This window comes from Parus major, chromosome 12 (assembly GCF_001522545.3).
Source record: "Parus major isolate Abel chromosome 12, Parus_major1.1, whole genome shotgun sequence".
Lineage (NCBI taxonomy): Eukaryota > Metazoa > Chordata > Aves > Passeriformes > Paridae > Parus > Parus major.
This window is the reverse complement of record NC_031781.1, coordinates 20,431,811-20,454,499: the sequence shown is the minus strand read 5'-3', so window position 1 is coordinate 20,454,499 and position 22,689 is coordinate 20,431,811.

Below are 22,689 nucleotides of genomic sequence, written 5' to 3'. Positions count from 1 at the left end.
GATGGAGCTGAGCACCCCGAGCTCCCTGGAGAGCCCAGCTGAGGTGCTGCTGGCCTGGCAGAGCCGGGTTTAAAGCTTGAAGAGGTTGTTCCTTGGTGTCTCATCCCTGAGCATCTCCTGTGTGGCTGCCAGGTGTGGTAGGACGCGGTTCCGCAGCCACCTCAGTGCTGGTGACACGTCCTGCTCCCTGAGGAGGCTCTGTCCAGCCAGGGACCTCAGCAGCCACTTCGTGACTACGCGAGTGGGAGCACAGGTGACAGCCACCGCCTCAGCCCCAGGTTCACCGGGTCTGAGGGTCTCCCCTCCTTGTGTTGAGGCTGGTGCTGGGAAAACATGGTCCCAATGGGCAAGTATGGAATTCAGATGTTCTCTGCATTTCTCCAGCTCAGACACTTCCACGTCTGCAGCAGTGTCATCTTCCACCTTGTTCTTTTTCTGAGTGTGACGATACGCATGAGACAAGGCTTGAGGTTTGTTCTTGTCTCCAGTATTTTCTGTAAGAGGAATACCACCAGCAAAATAAACACCAGATACTACAAAGGATTTTCCTGTTACAGAACTGTGCAAGAAAGGTGCTCTCCTGCCTCTATTCAGCTGTTACAGTTGCAAGCACCGGCCTCCTTTGGCAGGCTCCCGGAGCCTGAGCTGTTCCAAGGGGCTCCAGGAGCTCCCAGGCGCTCCAGGCTGGAGCCCTATTCCAAACTGGATCACCCAGCCTGGAGATGAGAGAAGCTCCTCAAGCCTGGAGCACACAACCCACACAACACAGTAAGATCCAAAAACTCTCTCCATGTCCTTCTGAGGAGTCTTAAAGGGTAAGAAAAACTTCAGAAATGCTAAAGCTTTTACGGTGTCCCTTAAATACATGATGCATTCTTAACTGATATAGAAGATTTAAACAAACCTACAGAAGCTTTAATGTGCACCAAGAGCAGTTGTTGCTGCAGCAAGCCAGTGCTAAAGTTTTAAGATCTCCCATGCCCAAATTCCTTGCACTTTTTGTTCACAGAGAGAACAAGCAAAGTTGCACAAGTCCTGATCTGTTTTTTCTTTCTTCAAAACTGATGACAAGAAATGTCAACTATTTAATTTTCATTTGCTTTATTTATTTATTGATTTTACTTACACATTGCTTTCAGACCCCCATCCACACTCAGAAGATTCAAACCTTTGAGCACAAAAGGCACTTTTTCTTTTAAGACTTCATTAAAGAATACCGTTTTTCAAAACCTGATATGAGATTTGCAACTTAGTTTAATTTTAAAGCTCTTTCCCTTTTTAAACTGTGTTTCTCTAAAGCTTCCCAACTGTGTTAAGGTTAGAAAGGTTAGAAATCACTTTAGGATTAGGAAATGAAGATCTTAAAACTGCCTTTCTATTTTCTTTCCTCCTCCCTCAAGCTACACCAGTCTGACAAGAAGGCATTAGGACTATTTCCAGACAAGTTTGCCTCACTTGTACTGTTCGTCTGTAACAGCTGTGACAAAATATGCTGTCCTTGAAGTATTTTAGCACTTACTGAGCAATTCTTTGTTTTGGTTCTTCTAAGCCAGGGCCTGCAGGTCCTCCTGCAGCTGCAGGTCTTTGCTGACAAGGCTCCACTTGTGCAGCAGCAGCAGCAGCTCCCTGCTGGAGAGGATGCTGTCGTTGACCATAAAACGCCCCATCTCCCTAAAAGCCTGAACAACAGCAACAGCACGGTATTAGAGCACAAAGCTGATGGTGCTGAAGAACTGAGTCAGCTTGACCAGATCTACATTAGTCCTGTCAAAAGAAAACACAAGTGCCATGTATTTTCCTGCACACTAATTAATAAGTGCAGGTTTTAATCCTTACTGTCAGAATAGCCAGGAATTAAGGGCTTGACAGCAGCAGTTCATCAATTTTTACTTTATTCCTCATGTATTCAAACACCTAAATAACCCTATCAAAGAAATCTCATCCAAATTCACTACTCAACACACAAACTGAAGGTGAAAAAAGGCATTCATCTACCAGAGATAAAGAAATCCTCCAGGCCTTAACAAAGTTCAAACTGGACAGAGGATGAAATGCTAACCAACTAAAGCAAAAAACAAAACAAAGGACTTACTGAATATATTTAATTAATGTGACCAAAACATACAGAAATTCATTTACAAGCTGAATAGGAAGAAGTTTCCTGTTTTCCTGGGATTGATTCTTGTTTTCTTTCTTATCTCCTAAATTTGTTAGGCACAGAGTATGGAGTAAGGAAATAATTTTATTTATCACCTTGCTTTCCAGAAACCTGAAAAATGAAACAAAACAAACAAACAAAACAAAACCCAAACCAACAAACCAAAAGAAGAAAATCCCATTTGGAAGTCAGATTCTAACTAGCAGCTCGTCCTTCACCCACAGGGGACCATATTCTAGGGCACTTTTGGTGCACTTGCCTGAGCCTGTTAGGACACTCTATGCAGAAGAGATTTTCTGTGTATGTGCATAACATGTGAGGGAGAGGCAAGGAGAGGGGGCATGTTCCAGACAGCTCAGATCCATTACTGTGGCACTTTGTGTGCAGGAGGTCCTGTGACAGGATGTGAACTGAGTGGGCTTGAAATTTAAAAGGTAAAGACACCAACACAAGGTGCCATTTTGCTTTTTCAGCTTTTCAAGGAAATGTTTTCCAAATCATGAAGCACCCCCCACCATCATCCTTCCTACCACGATCTGAAAGCATCTTGATTCTGTTTTCAAAACCACAGGGGACACCTCAGAGTTCAGCAAGTTCTTCCAGTTACAGCCCTTGGTGCCCCTGCCTCCCTGTCTGTCACCCTTGCTTTCATACACAGTCACATAATTATTCTACTATGGACAGTAAAATTATTCCCATTTCTTCTGTACTTCTCTGGTTACATTTTCTCTAAGCTGTGCAGGACCCACATGAGGAGGCTGTGATCCTGTATCAGCTCATAGGCAGCTGTGGTGACATGGGCAGCACTTTGTAGTATCTCCAGAATACAACTCTGAAACAGAAATTGCATTTGTGAAAGTGAAATTGCTCTGCTACAGGAGGAGAACTGTCCTGAACAGAGTATAAGTGAGCTAAATCCAGACATTAAAATTGGATCAAAGAATTCCTGCATGCTGTGCTTGGTCTCGAGGAAAGAAGGAGGTCTGAGGTTCTCTATACCCACCGTACCTATGCTCATCTTTCTGGTGATGCAGGCTGGCTATACTCCTTCTTCAGTCTCAAGTAGCTGTATGTCTAAGGTACAGATATTTGCATCATGCCCTATTTCCTCATCTGAGGCTAAATCCAAGCCTTCAGTCTCAATATCCACACATATGGAAGCACCGTACTCTTTCTTTCTATGTTGGAAGTAGCCAAAACAGAAGAAAATGCAAAAACACGATGACATTGACTTAACAAATCTTCACAAGTCTTTAACTTACTATAGTCAACCAATATGTCTCGTTATGTTCCATATGAGCCTGTCATGACTATAAACTAAAAATCATGCGGCTTTGTTCATTTGGAAGTCTGTATCTCCCTCGGCACTCTCCTCAGTAGCGAAGAGGCATGAAAGATATATAAAATGCATCTCTCTGAAGATGAACACAAACAAGTCATGCTGTGGGAGCAACAATATCTCAGTGTGCTATTATGTCAAGGTGACTTTAAAGTTTCCATTCAGATTTTAAACCCACTAGTTGTCACCTTGAAGCACCACCACCTCCAGGTTGTGCAGAGAGGTGCTCCCTTTCATCCTTGAAGAAAAAACAGTGGCAAATATGTCCATTTTAGAGTGGCAGCACATGTCTTTTCTGAAGCAAAGAATATGGTGAAGTAGTGAATATAGAAGGTACTTATAGAATTTAATTCACAACTCTTTCTGTACTTGGAAGAAGTATGACAAAGAATTTGCTAAAGAGGGTATTAACACTTCCATCTTTGCTGTGGGCCTGATAGCATCCCTAAGGCTTGCACTGGAGTTTTCCTCCACTGTAAGACATTCAGGGCCGCCATAGTAAATGTCAGGCGCTTAACAGTGTTCATTTCAGTGCTTAAGATTATACCATTCAGCAGTATTAGAGAAGGGGACTCTAAATTTCTACTCCAGCTCCCAATGCAGCATGGGAAGAGCAACAGAGCATCACTGACTTCAGCAGAACTGCTCACAATTATATTGGAAGACATTTCTCTCCACTAGTTGTGCACAAATTACTTGTTTCAAATGGGTAAGATCTAGTCATGAGCTTTATCCCTAGCCTTCCAATTAACATGTGCATTTCCAATTGGAAAACTATAATCAGGAATTTGGCTTTAAAACTTCTCAGGCAAAAGGAGGAAAAATAAATTAAACTGTAGAAATTGAGACATGCTTTTTTAAAATTATATTCCACGAAAACATGAGTTACATTCAGATATAATATGCCCCCCAAAAAATCAAAATACAGAAAATTTGGTCCAGGGAAGTAATTCTTTCCCTTTTCATTGTCCAAGTTTCTTTAGGACAGCATATGCATTTTATTTTCTTTAATTCTTCTAAAAAAATAATTACCAATGGGTGCATACTCTTATAAGCATATCTATGTATGTATTTATATACACAATAATATGTGCATGCATAGATTATTGTGTAAATAATATTTACACAATTCTAAATATATATAATATATAGTATATTTATATATTATATATAATACATAAAAATAAATATTATATGTATACATACATAATAAATAGTATTGTGTACATTTATGCAAATACATAAAGTTGCATATGAGTCAGGAGAGGTTTAGATTGGATAACAGGAAAATATTTTTCACTCAGAGGGTGGTTGAACACTGGAACAGGCTCCCCAAGGCAGTGGTCATGGCCTCAAGCCTGAGTTCAAGAAGTGTTTGGACAATGCTCTAAACCCCAGTGTGGGATTGTTGGGGTTTCCTGTGCAGGGCCAGAAGTTGGACTCAAGGATCCTGGTGCCTTTCTTCTAGCTATGATCCTATGCTTCTGCATCTAAATATCTATACACAGTAAGCAGATTATAATTTATATGCCTGTGTTGAGGGTTAGGTGTCCTTTTTTTTTTCTTTTTTTTTTTTTGTTTTGTCGTTCTGGCCTGCCTGGGGAATTTTTACCCATTAGCTGCGGAGACAGCCTCACCGTGGGTATTTAGTGGGTGATTGATAAGGGACAAAGAGTGGCCGGGCCCAGGCGGGGGGAAGGGGCAGAAAAGGAGGGTGGGGACAGTTTTTTTGGCTGGTTTTTCTTCGGCTTCGGGGAAGGACGTTCGTGTGCTGGGTCGCGGAGCTGCTGCGGTGGAGAGAAGGGAATTTCGCCATCACCCAGACGGAGCTGCTGCTTCTGCTTCTCCTTCTCCCCTCTTTGTTGGTGGCCTCGCACCCCCTGTCCTGCCGGGACGTGTGGCAGTGCCAGCCACCACCGCGGAGCTGCTGATCCACCTCAGCCACCGGCCCAGGATCTCAGCTCATCCCTGCTGTTCCAGCCGACTGTTCCTCGGAGCCCTGCAGGAGCACCAGGACTGACTGCCCGAGGGGGTTTGTGAAAACAAAACCAGGGGGTTTGTGAAAACAAAGCCTCTCCTCCATCCCATCTCAGCCGAGAAAGCTGTCCCAGGGTCCCTGGTTCTGTGTTCTTGTTATTGCTGTAGTTATTGTTTGTTTGTTTGCCTGGTTATACTAGTAAAGAACTGTTATTCCTATCCCCAGATGTCTGCCTGAAAGCCCCTTGATTTCAAATTTATAATAATTCGGAGGGAGGGGGGTCTACATTCTTTCATCCCAAGGGAGGCTCCTGCTCTCCCTAGCAGACACCTGTCTTCTAGAACCAAGACAGCCTGACAGTTCAGTTGACTCTCATGGAAAGCTCATAGTCTTCAAAACTAGTCTGTCAACTAACAGAACACAGGAGTTGTAAGGTTTCCTGGTGGCCAGGACATACCAATATGGTAAAATGCCTCATCTATCCACTACCATGATCAGTGACTTAAGTTGACTTGACCCATCAGGAGTTTAACTGAGGTTGATTACATTATACAAAATAATGCAATTATGGGAGCATGGTCCTTGGAGATGGCAGGAAGACAAACACAAGGCCAAATTCTCTTACAGTGCAATCTGGCCAGTGAACATCTTTGCAAGGATGATCATAGGCAATCTGCTGGCTTCAAAGCACCATGGGCTCTTAACACGTTTTTTCTACATAAATACCACACTGTTCTGTGGGGAGCTGCTACTCTATTTTGAGAATACTGTATTTTGAGAAACCAATGGAAACCTGCTGAGGATATGCATATCCTATTGGGACACAAGAGCTGTGTACTTGCTCGGTGACAGTCATTCATCCCTCTGGAGGGCGCCGGTTTATACTCTTGATCTTTCAAGGGGATTTAGGGAAGAATTTCTCTGAAACTCAGGGTAGATGATACCAAATTTGTCTATTAAACCTCAATCCATTCTCCTTATGGGCAGATATCATGGTTTCATTTCTGTGGTAGCAAACCTTGCAGGACTACGTAGCACTTGCTACAGACAGAACGGTTCTGTCTCTCTGCCTGGATTATCCTGTGAAGGACAACTTTAGTAGCCAGGCTGTTAAAAGAAAAAGCTGTGTAATTCTTTGTAGGAGGTGTCTTTTTATCATTCTGCCTTCTAGGCATAGAGTCCACTGTAGAATCTACTACATTGTGCCATTTTACAGTTGTTCTGCTCAGAGGGTGCTTAAAACTGAGCCAATGGCAACAGAAGTCAAACAAACAAACAAAAAACAAAAAACAAAGTAGCAGGATGGGGAGGAGGATGAGGGGAAGTGAGGTGCAGTCCTGAGGAATGGGATATCTAACAGTATTTATGTGTGTTTGCAGCATGTTTCGCTTTTGTTTAAGATGTCCATTCTTTGGGCAGGAAAAGTATGTTTTTCCTTGACACACTTAACAAATAAATAACAGCAAATTTCCAAGGAGGTTGTCAGGACACACTGCATCTTTATAAATGTTCATACTTTGTTCTCCCAGGAATCCTAGTTCTGGGTTTAAAAATGACAGAAGTAAATTATTGTCTTGCTAATTAAATCCTCATAGGAACCTGTGCTATACAGATTAAAATTCAATTGATGTGTTATGACTTTTTTCACTATATCTAAATAGCATGTTTTGTGCTAGATTGGTACAGATTGAGTGGATTAGTGTCTAGGTATGTGTGGGCAGTGTATGTGATAAAAGGATGTGGATGGATAAATTTGCAGATATTTTGCCCTTGAATTGGATTTTCTGCAATTCACTTTCCTAAATTCTCCTTGCTGTCCATCAAAGAAAATTTTGAATTTATTAATCTATATCTGGCCTACAAGGAAACTAGAGGTTGCTGAAAATAATTCAGGAGTTTACCCTTGCTATAATAAAAGATGGAAACCACAAATTTTCAAGAAAGTCATCTGGGCGAGGGAGTTTTATAGGTAGATCGTGTAAATCAGGTGACTTGCAAGTAGGAGAAAACCATGCAGTAAAAAAGTATTCAGAGCATAGAGACAGAAATAGTAGTGCTGAATCAATGATGCGAAGCAGAAGATAATGAATTTGAAGAAAATAGGAGATAAGCAAGATTACCCGATTGGTTTCATGCAGGCCACAATGGAAAAACACAACTATTAGTAAATCTAAGAATGAAGAGGGTACAGTAACCAACAGAGAAGGTACTAGCATCTGGGTAACTTTTCTGTCTGAAAAAAAGAAGAGAGTTAAAAAAAAATCCTAGACATGAAAATTATTCTGCAAAATCAAGTCACAGTTCCCTTGTAGCATTCCAAAATAGTCTAAATCTTGTTTAAAGTGCTAATTTCTATTTGATGGAGTTATTGCCAAAGAGATTAGCAAATCCTTTCAGTTGAGAGACATTTAAATTTAGCAGCAGGAAAAAGAAGTTTGTTGAGTGTGGAATCCACCCCTGCTGCTCCAAAACAATCAGAAACAGGAAAAAGTAATCAAAAGGGAGTTTTAATGAGTTATAGAGCTATTGTTTACTGGGGAGGGCTGAAAGCCTGAAGCCCAAGCCTGGAGGACCTCTCTGACCCTGCACTGCCTCTCGGTGGCAAAATATTTGCTTGAAATTACGTCAAAACAACACAATGTGTGTGTCTGAAGGCCAAGGGGGTGGAGGGAGTGCTGAGAAAAATAGTGGAAATTCCCTGAGTCTCTGAACATACTGAAGGCTTTCCCTGAAAAACAAGGCAATAAACAGCAGCTGTACTCATACATTCAAGCTAACACAGGCAGTCTCTTTCGGCTCTACCAAACCGAAGGCTTGCCCTGCCGGACAGCCCCAGAAACAGCTGCACTCCTTTGCTCCACAGCTGCTGAGCAGGGGCTGGGCTGGGGGCTGATGGCCCCAGGCACAAGCCTGAAGGGCCAAGTGCCCACAGGACGTGAAGCGTCAGGGTGCCTGCGAGGCCCAGGGCTCTCTATCCGTGGCAGACAGGGTAAAGCAGTACTGGTCTCCTGAGCCTGCCAAAGTCAAAGCTTCACAGGGGGATCTGGAAGCTCTTCTGGAGAGAGGCTGAAAATGGGAAGCTAATTTTATCCAGGAAATAATTATAAAGAAGTGCTGGGGTTTTGAGTGAGGAGACTTCTGTTGTTTTCCCAGAACTCTCCCCCAGGTAAAAAAACACAACATTAAGTCAGTGCGCAAAGGCAGCAGTTTTGTTACTGTAGTGCTCACCAGCGGTTAATTATTCAGTAGTACGTGTCTCCCTGGTCAGGGAAAGATAGTGGTCCTCGCTGCCTGTCCCTGTTGTCTTCTTGGGCGGAAAACTCCCTGCCAAAATGTTTGTGTCTTGCATTCAATGCAAGTCATGTACCAGGGAATTGGTATAGACCTTTCCAGCCCTCCCAAAAGCATCCAAGTAAGAGGAAGACAACCAGAATGAAAATAAGCAAAAAGATGCAATGTCTCCCATGGAAAATGGACGCATTAAAATGAACAGCAGACCTTCTCCTAAAGAAGTAGCAATGAGCTCTGTGAGCACTGCTTAGCAGTCAGTGATAGCAGTGGTGCAACATGTAGACTTAGGTAAAATAACAGATGGCCTGCTCAGTCACATACTACGTAATCCAAAGAATTTGTCTACCTGTCCATTACAGTAATACTCCCAACAGAGCAAACTGAGCAGGGTATAAGCCAGTCCCTCGGCAAAAGCACAATATGTGTGATGATCACAAGCTACTTTGCCTGTCTAGGCATTCCTTTCCTGTATTTTACAAACTGCCTTAATTCCATTCAGTGGCACCATGCAGTTATGTGGCATCCCAAGAGATTCCCTTGACAGCTGGAAGAAACGCATTTTGCAGTGTGGAGCTATACGGGAAGCAACTCACAGCAGCTTCCAGGTTAACAGTCCTCATGAAAATTTTGGTTCTTCCAACACTCAATTAAAACAAGGGTTTCTCTTTGTAAAGCACACACTGGCTAGCATGATGTCACTATCAATGTTTAATTTTTTTCATTTTTGGCACAATCTCTCGAAGAAGACAGATGACAGTTGCTTCCCCTGCAGGTAACAGGGAATGGTATTTAACACTGTACTCAGTGTTTAGGACAGATTGAAAGGTCTGTTGACAAACTGTCAAGCCAGACTAAGTATTTTTATTTCACCAACACCTACTACACTATCAACAGGTTTGTTAAGCCCCTAGATTTTATTTCACTTTCACCTTTGTTAAAATCCAAAATAGCTATGTTTTATGTGCACAGGATCCCTTGTGGTCATATGGCTTTCCAGGGCAATGTAAAGCAATAGCTACGTCTAGAGTCATATAATTTTCTATTCACTCGTATCACTCCACCATGAAGCCAAAATATTTTAATTAGATATAATACATAAATTCAAGTAAGAATTTAAAAGCAGAAAACACCCATAAAGATACTTTCAAAGTGGCCTCTGAAATGAAGATTCTTCACTTTTTTACAAAGCCAATTAAAGATTTTTAGTCCACTAACATCCACAGTACCTACAGCTGCCTCTACAGCTGTAAGACAGCATTTCTACAGCTCAGGATGGAAACATTCTGAAATTGAAGCATTTAAGCCCACTAACTGCATCTGAAAATTTCATACACACTCCATAATATATGTTTGTACATTTACATACTGGTTTTCTAGAATGTGTGGTCATGAGCAGTACTTAAGACCCAATAAGGTCTTACGCTGCTATAATTAGCATCCCTAATTATAGTTGCATTTGGCGTACCTATGTCATATATATTAAGAAAAAGCTCACCCTGATGTTGTACATGTGTTTAATAAGAACCAAGGTATTTGTTACAGGACACCCTGTTACAATTATAATCTACTGCAATCTAATCTACAATTATAATCTAACTGCAATATAAGTGAGCAGCAAAATAAAATTTACTTTCCGGATGAAGAAAAACATGTTTTGCTATGTCTTATATCTGTAAACAAAACTGGATGTGGGGGGAAAATGACATATAGTAACAGGCACAACTACACCCACCTTCCTCACTGTTCATTCTCTCTCTTGCAATTGTGTAAAGCAAGGAAGTAAAAAGCTGGTAGAGACAGAAAAACATGTTTTTCTCTTGAAAGTCCATCTGCAGAAATATTTATCAGCTGTTGGCAAAACGTGTACAAAAAAACACTCTCTTTTTAAAAGCCAGGAGCAAATAGGTCCTTTTTTCAGAAAAACAGAGGACATTGTGAGTCCCTTCAAAGTTCAAAAACATGAAAAACATGTTTTTAATTTGCTGATTTTGTTGGATTTTTTACTGCTCCCTAAAAGTTGATTAGGTTTTTCGCCATTCAGATCTGCAGTATTATCCAGTATATTTTTGCCCCTTGTTGAGTCAAAGTCTTCCCTTTTCATGAACAGATGTCACCAAAGCTAACCATAGAGAAGATAACTTTAAAACGCACTCATTTATCCAGGTGCTGTAAATAATGTCTAGATAATCAGCCGAGGATAGGTACATAGGCAGAGCCAGGCTGTGTGCGCACCATTCGCAGTAGGTGGAGCAGTAGGAGCCCTGGCAGACTGCCCTCAGAAAGGTCCTGGTTTTGGAGGGTGAAGGATTATCCTGGTTTAGGGCAAATTTGGGAGAAAACCTCCAATGGGGCTCCCCCCGGGAAGCAAACCCACGTGGCCCTTTTCTCCCACCCCGCAACCGGTTCGGGAAGAGATTTCTCTGAGAGAAGTGGAAAAAACCTGTTTATTTCACAGGCACAGCACTACCCAGCACAAGAATGAATGATATCAAATTACAAACCCTCTCGCCCTTCAGAAGAGATTACAAACTTCAGAGGGTCTCTTTCCTGTGGGTGTTCGCTCTGTTATCAGTCCCTCTGGCGCTGGAAAATGCCGCTGCCCATGCTGGGCTCCTGGTAGTCCACGGGTGCAAGCTCCCGGTGCTCCCCCGAGTCCCCAGTCCAGAGCAGGTTCGATTCGTTTCAGAGAAAGGGAAAGAAAACAGTCCAGGAAGACCTCTCTGCTCCGGCTAGTTGGAAAGCCAAGGCGATCTGTGTCTTGTTGTCTGTCTGTGCTGTAGTCAAAACTCCCGATGCGGGGGGAGCAAGTACAGTCTCTGATAACAGATTCGGTGCTTCTTCTCCCCTCACTTTTACTCTTAGATGGAATTTTAAGAATACAAAACCTGTGTCTGGTTTAGGTGGACGAATTGGGATACAATTTAACATTATAATCAATAAAGGACAAGGATCTACAGTGCGGGAGGTCTCTGTAGAATCCACCAGAAGCACAGTTCAGTCAAAGCCAACCTTTCCCTCACTTAATGTAAGCAGTCTGGCAGGTCTCAGGGTCCAGGATGGTGTTGTGAACTAGGAGCAAAAGCCCCTTCACAGTTCACACTGACCTCTAGCAACAGACCTCTTTCTTCCCAGCCTCTCTGGCTCCCTTCCCTTTTCAGCTTACAGCAGAGAGTTCCTCCCAAAGGTAACACACTTGTTTTCAGAGTCCTTCCATACCAGTGCTCAACAGGATCTGCAAAAATGGGTTTAAACTCTTCTCCCACTAAGAGCTGCCCAAGGAAGGAAGAAAAAAAATACTAGAACAAATTCTTTCTCTTAATTTCCCCACATAGTTTTCTGAGTGCCCACTATGTTGAAACCACAGAAATTCACAAGACTTTGAAGAATCCTTCATTATGACAGGAAGAAAATATGTCGATCTGCAAAAAATGCCCCAGAACTAGCATGACTTGTATTCTAATTTAGTGAAAAAGTATGCAGAGCAAAAGAAGAAATTTAAACAGGCCTCTGTATCTCTGTTTTAATGATAGGAAATAATCATTTATAATCACGCCAGTACATAATGGTTTTATCACTGTTGTCTTAACTACGGAATACAAAAATCATGGAAAGTGTGTGGTTCTGCCATGGCTACACAAAAATAGAGATGTCTTAGAGTGATGAAAACTCAGGTAAAATGTTTTCTAGCTTCCTGAAAACAAACAAACAAACAAACAAACAAACAAACAAACCAATATCCTAATTTTAGGGGAAAAAAGTACTTTTATCCACATTGAGAGTATATAAGCTAGTGCTTCCATAGCTCTGAGAAAACAATCTGAAAAATGGTGCAGGCTAAGAATGTGTGGAAGTCTCCTGGTTACATGCACTGAAAAAGGATATAGCTAATGATGGCATTGTCTTTCTTATTAGAATCAATTACATTAATGAATGTATGAGAAAAGGGAGTAGGGAGAGGCAAACTGCTTCAAAGGTATATGAATAATGAGGTACTATTGTGTTTTTTCTGTCCTCATGAATCAAAACACTTAAGAAAATTAAATAGCTTTAAATATTGTCACCTGATTAAATTTTGTCCTTTTTTCTCTGCTTGGATCAGAAGTGGACTCTAGGAGCCCTGATCCAGCTTTAAAGGCTCATAAATGCTACCACCCAGCATATACAATTGTTGTGTGTCTTGTCGCTTCAGTCCTCCACATTAAAATTCCTTCAGCTGAACTTTGTTACTCTCCTTTTGGTGTTCTTCAATGAAGATCAAAATCTGGGATTGGCATGTAGACAAGAGAAGAGGAATCAATACAGGAGAAACTGCAGCAGGAGTCCACTCTTTATCAGACACTAGGGAACTCAGAAAGTTTTTTTACTTACAGCCCAGCTACAGGCAAGATCATTAAATCAGACTTCACACTATGTTCCGCTTGAAAGGCAACCATGAATGACACAAATTTATGAGAAGTCAAGTTTCATTCCTTTCAGGGCTCAATGCTTCTGAAAGTACTGTCACAAAATGGGCAGAAGATACTGTTGCTCTGCTTTGACAGAAAGGTTGTACAAACACTTTCCTGGGGCTGTGTACACATTCTTCTGGTGATGCCTACAAATGTTCAAAATATATGACTGGGGACTGATTCATTCAGGAAAAGTTTTTATTTGGCAATTCTGTCAAGAGGACATCAAAGAAGTGCTCCAAAGTAGGCTGCTCAGATACCTTCCACAAAGAAAATTCAGTGAAATGAAACATAATGTCAAAATTAGGGATGAAAGGGATCTTTACACCCTTAAACAGCTGTAATTACTTAGAAATGCTTGCTAGAGGCAAAGCCGTGCCAGGCAGAAGAAAGAGATTTCAGTTTTGATGTTTCACATGAGGAGCATTCCTGAGTGCATTGGTTCCATAAGGCTTTCATGCATCCTGTGTTGCTTACTCACCAAGTTACAATCAGTATTAGTGGAGCTTCTTGCCATCCATACCAGTGCCCAAGAGCAAACTAAAAAAGTTAATTGCCTGGCTTCGTGAAAAGTTAGAACTGCAGGAATGCATCACATCCTTCCTCACGTGCACTTCCACTTGAAGCACATTGACTTGCACTGCAGTCAGAACATGGAATAACACCCTGGAACCACTCGGACTCCTCCAGACATGGAAGAATAGAAAAACATGACCTTGGCTGCCTATGAGAGACACTAAAGAAATAAGGAGGGAGGTGCTCAAAATAGGAAATTTTGGGCATTTCACATCTTTTTCATCCCAAATAAGGATCCCAGTATAACTGGCCCCAGAGGGGTAGTTATATCACAAGCAGTTTGTTTCCCAGTCCAGGCCACTCTGAAAAATGTTTCCCTATTCTGATCATACCACTTTTGTATTACCTCTCCTTATGAAGCATAACATCACATTTTAAGAGCTAGGTTTAAATTTTTTCCTCCAAAGAACAATCAATAGAAACACCCATGAACTGGGAAGATCATAGCAGCAAGCTTGTGTCTCATTATATTCTTCTTACCTTTATGACTAGGCTAAAACAAGAAAAGTTACATACAGCTTGTATTTAGCTTAAAACATACTGCTTTCTCCCCTACTTTGGTGAGAGGGCTGAAGGTGTGCTTGTCTGCCTTATGACCCAGATCAGTCAATTTATCAAGATAAATTGGTTCTCTTGGCAAACTTTGCTTCTCGCTTTAAAAATCACTTGCAGTGAAAGGACAGGCTTTTGTGTATATGAAAATCACAGGAACAATGAGAAACCCTTCTGCTGCAAGGCATCTCTATCCACTACTGGCAATGCAGGTGGCCTGGATTACAGCAGGCATGAGCCACAAGTACATAACAGCTTCCCCCATTACCTGCTGATTACCGGAGGTACAGTCATAGGCAAAATAATTAATCTAGACTTTGAAGGCAGCCACTCTAGGATCAACAGCATAGCTTGCTGGCAGGAAATTAGACAGTCTGAGGGTATTCTCCATTGTAGCACTCTACTGTCAGGAAGTATTTGGTGAGAAAGTAGCTGAATGCAAAGGAAAGGGTGACTTCTGAATGTTGCTATATCCTACTGCTCTATTTCCTTAAACCTAACACCAGGAAAATTACTCAGACATCCAAATTGCTCAGTTTTATGGGTGGAGCTGAGAAGGGCTTTGCATTTGCTGTGAAAAGATGGTCGTGTAGGTAGAATTTATGTCCAAACCTAATAATAAGAACAAAGATTTCTCACTGTTTATCATTTTCATCTATTACATTTGTCCCTATGCACTGAAGTCCACTTTAACCCCCTATCAGATACAGCTGACCTTCAGGCTCCTTTAAAAGGAGCCAAAATCAAATCAGAACTTTAAAAGGAGCCACCAAATCAGAACTTTAGGTTAAAATTTTTGACACTCTCTATGAATGCAGAATCACAGAAGTTTATATTAATTTCAGCTATGCTTCACTGGCTGTGTTAGTAACAGGCCTTCAGTGATGCAAACTGGAAACTATAAGCATGCATGTCGTTTTCTCCAGGACTACAATGGACTGCATTTAAACTGCAAGTGACTTGCTGAAAGCTCTACTTCTGACTATTAAAGGAGGCTTGATCATAAGTGGGAAACTACTCAATAAGCAAAGCATGAGATATCAATAACTTTTAGTCAAATGATACTTGTACTGTCATTAAAAAATTAGAAAGAAAGAGTGGCAACGTTGCTATGTTCAGTCACCTCTCCGATGCAAAGTTAGAGGGGCAAGATTACATATTTATGTTCCAGAGATTGGTTGCACAAGATCAATATTTAATCATGAAGATGAGAATTGTTTACAAATGCTTCCAACTGATAGAATTATCATCTGCTAATTAACATCCAGACTGTTTAATGAGGCATCTGTGTACGCACAGAGAGTAGCGATGCATAAAGAGGCAGTTTCCAAGCTTTCAGGATAGGTTATGGCTGGAATTATGAACTCCCACTGTATCTGTTACAGCACCCCACTAGTTAATACGCGTCTTTGTCGACGGGTTGCTTCGGAGACGGTTCCTGTATCTCAGGAAGCAGGGAGAAGAGAAGTTTCCTGTTTTGAAGAAGGTTTAAGAACCACTTTCCTCCAATCAGACAGCAGATGCCTGGGCAGGAAATGGAGAATGCAGCTGCCAGCCCCACTCTGGGTCAGTGGCTGTGCTAATCAATGCAGCCAAAGTTTACGACAGCCTAGTAAAAAAGGCCGTAGTGACAAGTAGGTTCCACAGCTAAAGTGAGGATTTGTGGTGGAAGGTGCCTGGACTGAGACTTTCGCTGGCGCAAGACCAAAACAAATCCAAATACTGAGAGGAAATGGGCGTTTGTCTTCCTCCCTGTATGTAGCTCTCATACAACAGATTGCACCCAGTGCATAGCCATGATAAAATGAGGTGCGTAATTAATTGTTGTAGTTCAAAACAATGCTCAGAGTAACCATCATTGCTGTAACCTTTTATCTTGTTGATGACCCACTGCCATTGCATTTATTGGGGGGTATCAAATGCATGGTCCCATCTCATACAGGAAACAAGTCAAAATTTCTCCAGCTGGGTGAGGTTTCTTCCCCCCTTTTTCAAATTAAATTTAGCAAGAGGGTTTACTGACTTCTGACTTCAAGAATTGAAATTCAGCTCTGTCCCCAGTGCTGATGAGTTTGTTTAAGCCAAGTCTCAGCCTTTTTGACTTGGCAACCAATTTTTATTTCACTGACATCAATTTTACACCTGCATCACATTTGACCCTCAATGGTATTGTTCCTCACTTATACTTGGTTATTTTGAGTGATGCCTGAAGCATCTGTATGCCATCCTTCAGCTCCCAGCTCACCATTTGATTCTTTGTGATGCTATTTCCTCTCCTTTCTTTATGTAATGGACAGCATCTGCAAGGGCATGAAAGTCCGGAGGAAAACAAGTAACTGCAGTAAGCCAATCCATACAAGTGTACTTTCAGCTACTTCTCTTTTTGTTGCCAGTAGAGCTGTACTGACATTTTCCAAATACAGGCACGAATGAAGTGCTTTGGAGTGCAGAAATGTCACACGCCATTGAGTAAAGAGAGACGTGTTTCCAGACACATAGTTGCCCAAGCTAAGTTACATTAAATGGAGTCATACCTGAGTGAGACATTGGCAAAAACTGAGCCAGGACATGAGAATTAGGTATCTGGGCAGTTAAGTAGCAAAGAAAATTTCCATGGCAGTGAGCAATGAGTAGATCCAAATGTGGGGTTTCTTAGATTTTGCACAATTGACTACAAATATTCTTTTCTTACAACTATACTAAGCATTAAAAAGCTCATAAACTTGATGCATCAGAGGAACCTTGATGGCCCCGTGAGCCTGAATGGAAACACATAAATCCCATCCTAATAGGACTGGTGCTTTACCAAGAATGGTTAGAGAAGTAATCAGATGTTCATTTGATCAAGTGAGAGTCAAAGATATATTTGGAGTATTTCACAATTGTATTCCTTTGTAAGGAATAAAATCACAAACTAGTTTCCCAGGAACTGGTGACACTATCCTTGTAGCCTCCCTCTCCTACAGCATGCTGGGGTCTGTATACAGCAACCATCTTTCAAAATCTAGTATCTCCTGTAGTCTGAAATGAGCTCTCTAAGTAATGGACAGCATGTTTGTGGTGTTAGTCATTAATAACTGGTAACTGTAATCCCTTCTCTTTTATTGCAAAATAGTGCCGTGAAAAAATGTATGCTGCAAACTAACAAACTGCTTGTATGGGACAGCATGCTCATCATGTAGCTATATTTTCCCATTCTTCTTTTCCTCTCCACTCCCTTCATATTTGTCTTCATTTGGCTTCTCTTGCCTTTAATGAAGATGTAAAAAATCAGGGGCCAAGGCTATGACATATATTCAACTTACTCTTTGCAGTAAGTTTTGATATAAAGAAGAATACAATTGTAGAGTGAAGACAGCAAGCAAACTGTCAGAAAAGGTACACTAGTGCTCAGAAAATTGAAAAATTACCTTTAAATGCCAGCATTGCACTGTGATGAGCAGATAATGCTGTCAAATTTTGACATGAACAAGCTTTGCTTTCAGACACTTCTATAATAGCCAGACAATGGGCTCCTGCAGGGTCAAGGATTGACACCATTCATTTAAACTTCTGTTTTTCAAAGAAATGTTCACTAATCATCTTTGAGATCACCATCTGAGCTATGGTCCTTCAACTTCCTTCTGTACCAAGGACTCTCAAGAGAGTATTAACGTCACACTGAAAAAACTTGGAGTGCTACAGAACTACAAATTTGACACATCCTGCCAATGCAACTCCAATTCTAAAACAGCACATCTCTTGTGGTTCCCCGGGCCACCGGGGACTACTGACTGGTCAGGACTCTCACTACAGCACTCCCTACTGTTCCATCTCTGAGCTTGATTTGGTGTCAGTCGGTCTTTTGAGCAGAGAGGATAAAGAAACCAAGAAAGTCTGAGAGATGACATGCCAGTCACTGAAAGACAATAGACAGTTCCATAGACATAGGAATTTGTTACCAGATAGCAACGATATCTGGCTCCAGTGATAACTACATCACAGCAAAGATAAATAACTGAAAAGTGTTTACCTGTCAGTATTTACTGTATTTGCCTATTACTATACTCAGTTCATCACAGCTGCTCACATTTTTCATTTCAATTTATCTGACTTCTCAAGGAATGCTTGCGGTTATTAAAACATCTACACTTTTTTTTCATCCTGCTTTAGTAAATTATTCACATTTTGTGGTGTGCAGCACCACTTTACTGTAATAATTGAAGTGCTTTTGTAGAATAATGTTAAAGTAGGCCTGATAAACATTAATCCATGCCAATATAACAATTTTCCCTACACATTCAGCCTTCCAGATGTCCCAAGCACACTTACAAAGAGAAACACAAGGGATTAGCTACCCTATATATCCTGTGCTATAGATCTACACTTTTGGCTTTGCCAAGTCACCAAGAGAGATCGGCTGTTGAACCATTTCTCTCTGTTTTGTGGTTTCTTGGGTGGCATACTACCAGCTGGAATGTACCAGGTAATATCAAATAATATGAAAATGTCTGATCTTTCAGGCAACTAAGACCAGATGCATATAAAGATTTATAAAGCAATGCTAGTTTACGAAATTCTACCCACTAGGAACTAAGAAGTTTAGCCCAGTCATTTTGAGGTCAAACACCATTCCCCCCTGCCAAAGTAATTTTAATTCAATGCCAGAAAATTTGTTTTAGTAAGGCCACTGACACCAAAATAGTGTAAAAACAAATTCCAAACCCCAAAATCCAAACCTATAAACCCTAAAGAAAAAGAGACAGGAGGGTGAAAGTTAATGTAAAATGCCCTGAAAGACAACTTATAAAGAAGCAGACCTCATCTTGGAAAACACCTCTATATTATAACATCAAAAGGTTTCAAAATAACAATTAGGATGCATAGGTAGGGTATTATAATAGACAGACTCTGCAGAGCTCCATTAAAATGTCAGAAAGAGTGCTAGCTTATGTTACAATGATAAAAGAGTAAGACTCCAGCATGCTAGATCACTCTGAGCTAACAAGGCACTCAAGTATATGGAGTAACCCAACTTAAAACAGATTATATGCACTTGCTGAGATTTAAACAAGTACTTAAAACATCTGCTGGATGGGGACCTATAAACCTAGAATGTTCATCTGAATTTTAAATTCATAAAATTTGTCAGATGGGTAGTTAGGTTATGTTAATCCCTATTATGCTATGTAATCCTTTGTTAAAAGACATCTCATTATTAAAAATTAGAATCATTTTTTAAGTATATGCTTCATTTATTGCAATAGATGATTTAAGATGTGTCGATTTCACCTCTCATCAAGTAAGTCATGGGTTCTCCCTGAACTGAAATTATTTTTCAGTTCTGAACTCTGCTTGCTTCAAGGAATGTGTTATGTGGTGTGGACTCCACCCTTTAAAACCTTAATTGCAGGATATGCTTGCAAAGGCAGAGATTCCTCTTCTGGCTGCAAAGATTTGATTTGACCCTTAAGCATCTCCTGAACATGTTCACATGCATTCACCTTCTCATTCTTCCATTTTTAAAACAGATCACTGCCAATTGTTTTTCAATAGGATTACAGAGTAAACAGACATATTTCAAGCAGTTCTTTCATGGTTTTTATTTGTCTTTAGCTACCAAATTCTCACAGCTTTTCATCATTTCAGTTCAGGAAATTACACCCTGGATTGTCTTTTAGGCTAATATGAAAAAGAATATAGGACTTTTGCTTACCAAGTATACCTTAGTTGTACAGATTTTCAGGGATTTTTCCTTTTGAACCCAAATTGTAGTCTAATTTCCCATGCAGTAGTTCTCGGAGCCCAAAAGTGGTCTGAACTGCTCAAGAACACATTCCTTGGTGAAGAGTATATTACCTTGTAGCAGTGTGTTAGTGACATTTTTAACCACCACAAACCAGTTCAACGTTCAAACCAATCAGATCTGAAGAAAGAATGGAGTCAGCAGCTCCTGGAGGTACCCTGTCACACTGCCCTTCACATAAGGAAGCAGATCTGAGCACAGGCAGTCAGAAACTTGTGAGAAGCACTCAGCCTCTACAGAGCTAGGTCCCTCAGCCAGGGTTTGAGCTAATGGCATGATGTTTGGACCAGGAGTTGTCTCCTTGTCATTAAGTACTGGGTTCCGCTGGAGTGTTCAGCTACTTCCATAGAATAAGTGAAATTTTTCACAATTCGATTGTTTGGATCAAAACCTATGAAGTATCATGGTTCTTTGACCTACAGGAGACCAAAAAAGATTTTGTGTGAAGGGCACTATAGAAGTAGTACATTAATTACAAGACCATCTAGTCTATTTGCAAAGTCTCTTTTACAATGGCTTTGTTTTGATAGTAACATATTTAAGCATTTTTCCATTATGGACCTAGGTATGAGAAAACTTTGCAACCCAGACTATGTTTTTCAATTTATTAGGAAAATCCTCCAAATTATGCAGCCAACATTCTCAATTCTTCTATGAAAACATGTTTCTTACCTTCCTGATGCCCCTTTCCCTACTGTTTAGTTTTTGCTGCTGTATAACCAAAAAGTTATTCTCCTGGAAAACATACTTAAGGAATATTTTTTTCCAAATCATTTGTACTGTGCTAGGTTTTCTTAAGCTGTGTATTCTTTTTCCATTGTGTCCCATAAACTTTTTCCCACCTTTTGAAAGATATGAAATTGTATTCTTGAAGCTATTTCTCACGCCACATTCTATCGACATGCTGTTTATATTGCTTGACACAGACATCAAGGCTGCAAGTGGCAAGAATAAAATCAGGAACCAACACATGAAGATGAGAGAAGGCTGCATGACAGCTGGTCACAGATGGACCAGGGAAACCCATTTCGTTCCCTGCACCAGGGCACAGACCAGACACATTATGCTGTGAGGGAATACATAGGCCTTTATATCAGAGTAGTAATGCATGAGATGCTACTGTGAATTTATCCATCTCCAAAACCATGCAGGATTGCAAATGCATGCTTAGAGCCATAGTGATTCAGCCAGGGTTCTCTAGAGATCCACAACCCAGCATTCCTGGATACCAGCCTCAGTGGGAGACACTCAAGTCCACAGAAAGAAGGGTTTAATTCCCATTTTCCTCACTACTTGCTTTCTCTCTTGAGAGATATGTGCACTACAGTGCAAGGCACCCCACACCCCATCAGTCACAATGAGACCACTTTGAAAGGTCAAGAAAAAGAGCTTTTCCCATACTATAAAGCACTGCCAGCAGTATGATGCTAGTTGTTAGGCCCTTTGCAAAAACAGAACGGCATTTAAAATTACATTTTTCTGGATGGTGTTAGCAATTGTCACGGTTTCCTGGGGGATTCAAAATGCCAAAGCAAGAACTGACAGCTTCACGCCCTCACTTGGAATTGGGCAGGCACAATGTGCTACTTCTCCCCATACCGAGCCTGCTGGCCCGAAGGACTCTGGGCTGGCTGCAAACAGCCGTCCTGCTCTGGGAAGGAAGGGTCCCTCCCTGACTAGGGAAGCAAATCTTGAGGTCAGTTCAGCCCTCCTGAGATTTCTTTGTCAGGGGAGGGAAATCTGCCAAGTTGTGCTTACGTGTGTTAGCATTGGGAAACGCAACAAGTCTGTATTATGCCTCCATTGAGAGGAAGGGAGGCAATCCGATTTTGTTTGGGTGTTAGTACTGCTACCAGCCCGAAAACTAGGTGCCTGCATTAAGCTGCTGAGCCAGACGCTGGTTTATGGGAGAGGGCTGCAGACAGCAGCCTGCAGCTGCCTGAAACTGCTCTGAGCAAGCGTGGTTTGTACGCGAAGCACCGTGCCTGGCTCCTCTGCACTCAGATCCCGCTTCCAGTAGCAGGTGCTGTCGGCTCTGCAGAGATGCTCCCGCTTAGGGGAAAACGCCCGGAGCTTGGCGGGGGCCTCCCCGAGCCTCGTTCCCTGGAGGGTCCTAGGCTGGGGCGGTCGTGTTCCTCTGGGGAACGGAGTGTGCGTGCGTGTGAATGAATAGATTGAGGAGGATGGCTAGATGGAAGGGGGGAAATTACGGAGAAAAGGGAAGAATGGGCAGGAGGAAAAGGATGAAGAGAGGGAAAAGGATGGAGGGAGAGAGGGAAGGAGAGAGGAGATATGGATGGAGGGGAGAAGGTGGGAGAGGAGACGGAGAAGGGGGTGAAGGGGACCAAGTAGAGCGCAAAGGGGCACCATAGGGAGGTGGAAAGGGAATGGGGACATGAAGGAGGGGCACGCGAAAAGGAGGCCGAAGGACCCCTCCGCGCCTTTAAATATTCGCGCGCTTGGACATCCGTGCCGCATCCATGCCCCCCGCTCCCTGCGGGGATCCCCCGAGTGGCCCCGCGGCGGGCGCTGCCTGCACGCAGTCGGTCCTGCCCCGCCCGG